We start from the raw sequence: 8,742 nt of genomic DNA, 5'->3' as shown, positions 1-8,742 counted from the left end.
GACAAACCTGTTACTACGATGTTGTATTATATTAATTGTTTGTTATTTGAAATCCAACGTCAGCGAGAGTATTAGATCAAGAATTTCAAATATGTAATTTGAATTTGTTATAGTTTGGATTTGTGTTTTGTTGTTTTTTTTTTATTTTCTCTTTTTTTTTTATTTTTTCTTATTCTTTTATTATATGGTTGTGGTTAGTAGAAATGTTTGTAGACTTTTACCATATTTTGCTTAGGTGGTGCTCATCATTGTATTTTTTATAATCCTCTTCATTCCTCTTTTCTAATAATCGTTCTTATCACTTATTTTTCCTTCCCTTTCATGTAAACAATAACGCAATGTAGCCATGCTTGTTAAACTAAAAATTGGTTTGATGTTAACTATGTGAAGTTTGAGCTAAAAAGCAGTTCTCTGATAATTTTTTGCACTAATTTTAAAAAATAATGTTTATATTTTATCTGGTGAATATTGGTGAAAATTTAAAAACATAATGACAAAAAAAGTATTAGAATTTTTTATTTATTAATCGGAACCCGTTTTGTAATTTGGAATATTTTTGTAATAACAATTTTTATTAGTAATGTACGTGTATAATTTTGATAAGATACACTTTAAATACTATGAGTACCTCTTATATAGTATGAAATTAAATTTGCTGTAGCTCATTTTGGAAGTTTTTTTACAAATATTTTATTTATTTTAAAATGAAATTTTAGAATACTTGAAATTCTGAATTTAAAATGGTAAACAATTTATTTATTCACAAATTAGAAACTAATCACCTATAAACATTTTCATTTCGTTTTTATTTTCACTAAAATTGAAGCACGCGTATGTTTTGCGATTCTTAAGATAATTTAAATCAAACATTTTTTTGTACATGTTGGTAATTTTTGATAATTAAAATGATCTAGCATTAACACTGTTACAGATTTTTTTATTAAAGTATCTGGTATTTGTGTATATAATTTCAACCCTTGTGGTTTTTATACAAATTTAGTAATTATTTCTAATTTGTTCTATGAATTTGTTGGCCCGATAGATACATACATGCATATTTGGAATTAGGTGTTGAATTACACAGAAAAAATTTTCATTTAAAAGTTTAAAAAAATTAAAGCTTATCTTTCCAATTGGATTACATCGGAATATAAAACATTAAGAATATTGTTTTGTGAATTTTGTTACTTCGGTAACCTGTGAAAAACATATTTCCGATATTATTGATATTTCACATGTTTTTTACATCCCTTATTATTTAATTACATTAACAATTATTAAAATATTGAATTTTTAAAGATTTATAATATATTCACACATACATACATAAGTATATAAACAAAGTGAGACGTTGAATAGTGCACATAATAGTAAAGACTAATATGCAATTAAATTTATTCCGTTAAGTACTGATATTATGTGCATTAAAAATGTGTTGTAAATTTTACTAATTTCATACACCATAAATTTTCTTCTTTATTATTTAACATTACAGACTGCGGTATTATGAAAATCTATACTATGGTTGAACTACAAATTGTATGCACATAATATGTATTAAGAATGTATGTAAAAACAAAAAATCAAAAATTGACCTTGTTTTACATGGGCCAATTCACATTTAATTGAATATGTCAACATTCTGAATAATATTTTTTTTTCTTTCATTTATTATTATAGATATGTATGTATATATTTTTTTCTCGCACACAATAGTTATAGTGAGTGTATAAAAATAAACATTATGTTATTTAAACTTGTAATTATTTTACTTAATATATTTAAAAGATTTTTGTCTTTAAATTCTATTGTATTGTTGAACTGAACCGAGTCAAAAGATTTTGAAAAAAATATATTAAAAAACATCTTCATTATATAAGAATTTTAAAAATTATAATATTAATAGATTTACGTGTCGCCCTAAATTCGAAGTAATTCTACTCACATTATGTATGTACAATTGTACACAGATATATGTATGTACAATTCGTTTAAAGATATGATCATAATTTTTCATTTTTTAAAAAAAAATTTCAAAGCTAGCGACAAAATTAACTATTATACGAGTAAATATACATAATTAATGTCTAAGGTATTAAAGCAAAAAGGCTCGTACATACTTATAATTTACGTGTAATACAAAATGTTATTAAATAAAACGGAATATGTAATCGATTTGCAAAATATTTGCTTTAAACAAATTTGTTATGCACTTTTGCATTTTAAAAGAAAACTTGACAATATAATATTTAAAGAATAATTTTTGATTTCGTTTTGTTAATTTTTATGATTTGTGACTAACACTGTCACAAACCTATAAAAAATAAACTGTGATAATGATAGCAAATTCGTTTGAATACCCTTTCACCCCGAGTGATTCCGAAAACAAAAACAGAAAAAAAAAGCTATTAAAATAAATTCATTTAAAAGATTATTGTGCAGGTATAAATGTATGTATGTTCATTCTTCGCATTTATAGTGTTGATACGTTGTCAACTTTTCGCGAAAATATTTTTTTTCAAATTTTCTATTATATTATGTGACGATTTTAAAAGAAAATTATGAATTTTAGTGTACCAAAGTACTTTGATCTTATTTATAAACAGGCTTAATGGGTAATGAACAACGTTTCGAATATACATTTATTTTCTTTTCTGAAGCACAATAACTACAAAGTAAAAGAACATTCACTCGATTACATGCATTTTTAATATAAAGGTATACGGGAAGTCTTTTAATTAAAATGTAATATTCCATAGTGACCTCATCGAGAAATTCAGATATTTAAAATTTCATTGTTATCTCTCAGAAAAGCGGACTTAGCATTCGATAAAATAATTTTCAGACAATTGAAATTTTTTTTTCTAATTTGAAAATAAGAATTCTCATTATTCAAAATAAAAAATTTATTCTAAAATAGCACTTACAAATTTAACAATACTGACACTCTCTTTGATGTCCTTCGGATCTGTTGCAGTCTTTTAAAAGCTAAAAATATTTGTTATTGCAAAAAGAAAAAAAGTTATGTTCATATAAAACCAGGTTTGTATTTTCATACAAACACAATACAATTATATTAGAGCGTTACGTAAGTCGAACCTATCAAAATTTCAATATTTGTATCGTCTTGTAAGAAAATAATACCTTTATTATAAAATATCTGATGTGAGCGCCACATAATCGATTTCCTTTAAATGTTGCATAAGACTTTGTCTTTTAAACAGCAATTGAAAATTCTATAAAACTATATAAAAATTTAATATTTCACTGTTTTAATAATCGGATTTTAAATATTAAATATGTACCAAGGAAATGGTATCATACAGAGAAAATGTATATGAGAAAATATGTAAATCAGCTGAATTCGTGTAACAAAACTATGTATATACCTTACCGCATTGTTTGATGGGGCTTATATATACAATTTCTTTTAAATCTGTAAATATTTTAACAACATTAAAACATATCAACTTAATGATGAAAAATGTAAAAGATCTGGTTTCACAAGTCTGACATATTATTTTTTTAAAAGTTGATCAAATCGTCTCATCCCTAAAAGTATGCAAAACAAAATTTTCTTAAAAATCGGTTCAGTCGAACTTGAAATACTGTAGTATTATTGTATTATACGAACTTGAAATAGTGCAGGTAGGCTCACTACAGACGTAACAAACTGTGAGACGTGACAAACTGGTGAACAGTTTCCTATAAATACATAGTTTGTTTATTTTTCTGTATCTTGCAAAAATACATTTTATTCAAGTGTTCGACATTTGAAATTTGGTGCCATCACACATTCTTCATTATTGCATGCAATGCGATAAAAATGTGGTTGACGAATATAATCGTATATAAATATAATTATATTTTCTAATGAATATATATAACAATTAATAATTACTATAATAACATGTATTTAATTATAATTTTTCAACTTTTACAAAACTCGTTCATCATTTTTAAGTATAACAAAACAAATATGTACGTATGTACTTAATTTTTAATATTTTTAGTAGAAACAGTTTAGATGACATATAACAGATATTTGTTTTGCGTTCTAAAATTTTGTACTTAATGAAAGTACTCGTATTTCTCAATAGCTATTTTTGTTCTTTCCATAAATTTTAAAATTAATATAATTGTAATATGAAAATTGTCCGTTGGAAAAATATAATTAGAAAACATTGCTTTTAATAGAATGACTAATTTTTTTAATTAGTTTATGTAATGATTACATTTTACCTCATTATTTTTTATATTACGTAAAATACTCGAATGAGAGCATGCTTGCCTTTATAAAAGTTATAACGATTCTCCGATTATATTCATATTTTGTAATAAAGATGACTAATAAATTAATTTGTGATTGATTTGTGATTATAGTAATATAAATAAGCTTAATATAAACGAAACACAGTTCGTTATAAAAAATAGTTGAATTTTGCCTGCCAAGAAATCCTTTTAAGGCACTTAAGAATTTGCCAAAAATATTTAATCATTGGCGCTACAATAACGTTGTCATGTCAGTTTTCTTTTTTTTCTCTCGTATTAAACACTTGCATGCTACTGTAAAAAAGTTTTTTTTTCCAGTATTGCATAACGACAATTTGAATTGCAAATGAACCCTTTTAAATCCTTTAAATATTATTTATGGCTTGTCCAATCAACCAAATTTTTATTAGTGGTTTATGGAAAAACAAAAACAAAAATTTAACAAAAATCTTCGAAACAATCAGAGTTTTTCTTTTTTTGTTTTACTTTGAGTGCATATTTCAAAATTGTGTCCAAGCATCTTAACAACAAAACACAAAAAAAAAAAACGGCAGGAAAACTAGTTCTTTTTTTTCGTTTTTATTTTGAGTTTTTAAAGTGGGTGCTCATTTCGAAAAATTTCTGGTAAAAAAAAATGTTATGAATGCATATAATTCATATAGAATTACAGTAACAGGAAACCTGTTAAATATTTTATATAAGAGGAGTTATCATTATAACAGAAAAGTTATTGAATAATTTTCGGCTTTAAAAAATGTTTTATTGTTTTCTTCTTTCAAGGTAAACTGAATAGAATTATCCTTCAATAATTTATTGATATTTTCAAATTATTATTATTATTTTTTGATTAAAAAAAAACGAAACAAGTTCCAATAACTTTTAAATGTAGTAATGTAGTAAATTTATATGTATGTAATTATGTAGCATCATATTTTTATTCGTACATGTTATTGCTACTTGTATAGTAAGTAATCAATATTTAAATTAGCATAATATTATTATGTATCTGTGTGTTTGTAATTATACAAATATATTATAAGAATTAATATGTAAAGCAATTAAGAAATGTTGAGCGACAAGACATTTTAACAAAATGTTGCACAGAAAATGATGATAACCATTGCTTATATTACACAAATTATGGTAAATTAATTTTTTTTTCATTAAAAATATAGAAAGTCGATTAAAATTACAAAGGTCATTTTTGATAATTTTATTAAATCTTTTATTAATTTACATATTTTAAGAGAGTCGAGAGACTAAAGAAGTAATATTATGAAATCTTAATCATAAGGCAATCTTTATATATGTAGAATATTATAAATTTTTAACAAAATAATGAGTACTTGATATTTACTTGAGAGTCGAATCTGTTATTTAATTAGCAATTAAAATAAATTTAAAATTACAGCATTTAATATTTTCTAAATTTTTGTTTTCTGAATAACAAATAATAGTGCCCTTTAGTAAACTGCAAAAGAAAACTTTCCTGAATAATTTTAATTGCTTATAATGTTTTTTTTCGGAACTAGTATACTTGGTTACACACGGCAATACACGAAGTACATATCTTATGGGTGTTTTGCTATTTTTTTTGTTCAAGAAAAACAAAACGTTTATTTTTACTTATTGTTTTTTTTTTGTTTTGTTTTTTGATGCTTAACTGATTTTTAGTTACCTATATGAAAATGAAGTAAAAAAATAATAAAAAGGGAAACAAGAAAAAACGAAACAAGAAAAGTAACAGAAAAAAAAATAATTTTTCTTTTTTAAATTTTTTTTTTTAAATTGAAAGACAAGCGAAAAAAGTGTTAGTTGAGGAATTAACTCCTAATCGAAAGGTTTAACTTGAAAAAAAAATTAAGTGAATACGAGTTGTGACCGTGTAAATTTTACAGTGGAATACTAAGGAATTAAAAGGATAATGTAAAAATTATTTGAAGATTTATTAAAAAAAATTTTTTTTTTTGTTGTGAGAATTGTTGTTTAAGAGAAGAATTTATTTTTTTAGAAAATTATTAATTAAAGTGAAATTTTGTGCTTTTAATTTTAATTTTTATTTGGTACGAAATAATAAAAATTAAGTGTTACCTAAACCTATAAAATTCCAGAAGAATGCAACAACATACGAATCCGATTTTGAAATTATTTATGGAGTAAAAGAATTGTTGATTAAAGCAGTACAATTTTTTTAACCTTTTGAACAGTAAACATTTTCATGATATTTTAAATGGAGATTTGTGATAGAGCATTTTTAGTAAAGGAAAATATTATTGACCTTCAAAAATTGGATTCTTCATCTCAAAAAATTGACCTTGAAGAAATAATTAAAAATTCAATTTTAATTTTTATATTTTTTATTTCAATTTTTTTTTTCTGATTAAATATTTTGGTTTTTGATAAACTATTTTTATCGAAAATTAAAGTTAAACCTATATCATAAAATTAACTGTATCGAGTGATTTTGAGTTTATTTTTAGCACTTAAATTAAATAACCCTTTTTTATAGTTTAATCCGACAGAAAATTTAATATAAAAATAATTTTGATCTGTAGAAATCTTAAGCTAACTGTAATTTAGCAATAGTTTAATAGGGTTAAATAACCCTATTAGAATTTTCAATCACAAATTTAAAGTGGGGACATGAGAAATGGTGTGAATTATGTCAGAATCCTCTAATTTGTTCAAAATTTCAAAAGGATAGAAAAATTATATAATTTCGGCTCAAGTTTTACAGATTTAATATGGAATTTTTAAGAAATTTTAAAATTGTTTTTGAATATTTTACTTATTTTATATTTTTTTCTAAAAAACTGCATTTCTAGAATTATTTGAAGGGATTAAATTTTGAGTTTTTAGAGCATAAATTATAATTTTTTGATTACCAATGCAATTTGGATTAATAATGATATTTGAATTATATGAACAATTCATTGCAGGGCATGAGTTGTTTTTTTAAATTCTATGTATTTGTAGTTGAGATTTTTAATATTTGCTGAGCTATTCATAAAAATTTCTATATGAATAATTTCTAAATTTTTCTATATGAGTACATATTTGAATTGATTGATTTTATAAATATGCAATTAATTAATTTGTTCCCCTTATTATAATCGAATTTAAATCATATTGTATATTGTTATACTAATTATACTACGAATGAATATTTGTAGCGCCTTTATTAAAATTATCAAGTATCTTAATACATATAGTTTGTTTAAAATTTGAAAGTCATGTAATGAGTTTAATTTTTCTTTTTTTCTTTGCAAATTATAATTATGATTTAGAAATGTAAAATTTATGAAATCTTAACCTTAAAATTTATGAAATGTTAACTAATGGATTTTCTATTAAAAATTACAAATTTTCTTTTGTCATTCTTAAGTATTTGAAACTTTTGATAAAAATCATATACATAGGTATTACTTTTATTTTTAATATACTTAACATAATGTATGATTAGCGTAATAAATAAAACGTAAAAGCAAATGCTTTTAATTCATTAAGTACGAGTATAACAGATTTTGATAAATAGCTACTGTAATTAATTATTTTTATGTTACTCGTTACTGTTATATTAACTATTTTATTATTTTTTTTTTATTATTTCGAATTCATCATTAAACAACTGATCGCATTATATTGAATAAAAATGCAATAGAAGACTTGCTAATGATTGTTCCCAATAAGCAGATTTTTTGTGAAATATTATAAAGAATTGCTTTTAATTATAGCGATATATAATAGTAATTTAATAGTAAATTTTAGAATATAGTTAATTAAAACTTAATTAGAAATCAATCTTTTTCTAAATCTTTACGTGTGATTTTGAATTATTTTTTTTGTAAGTAATTAATAAAGTTAATAAATTATAACGATTGTTGGAAAACTGATTTTTAATTAGTATGTATGGTCTCTACTTGAGAAAAACTCCACGTAAAATCCTTGAAGCACACGTTGGATTAAAAATTTACTTCTGAATATAAAATAAGTTTTATCACTCTCCTGTTTCTCTCCTGTTTTATCACTCTCCTCTAATTACTCCGAATGCTAAAAAATGAAGTAGATGAATTTTCATTTTTTTCTTTTCCTTAACTCCTAGAAGGAAGATAGGGCTAGTACATAACATCATTGATAGTCATGTCCCAGTTTCATTGCGTCATAGAGTTTTAACTAGGTAGGTGACTAGCCTGTCGTAAATTTTTCTTTATATTAAATATTTAAGGTTATTGATGTTTTATTGTTTATTTGTCTTATTTTCTAATATCGAATTTTATGAATATATCAAAATTATTTGTATACTAATTTATTGCTTTATAAGTATTTTATATTATGCTGTAATAATTGAATATAAATTTTATAGTTACTTGACCGGGATTTGAACCCGAGATCCTTCGGTTAGAAGACCGGTGCCATAACCACTGCACTAATGATCAGGAAGAATGTTTTTTGAAAATATGCTAATAAAAA

The sequence above is a fragment of the Condylostylus longicornis genome, unplaced genomic scaffold (genome assembly GCF_029603195.1).
Source record: "Condylostylus longicornis isolate FDR11 unplaced genomic scaffold, ASM2960319v2 ptg000004l, whole genome shotgun sequence".
In the NCBI taxonomy this organism is placed as follows: Eukaryota; Metazoa; Arthropoda; class Insecta; order Diptera; family Dolichopodidae; genus Condylostylus; species Condylostylus longicornis.
This window is presented reverse-complemented; position numbering follows the sequence as displayed.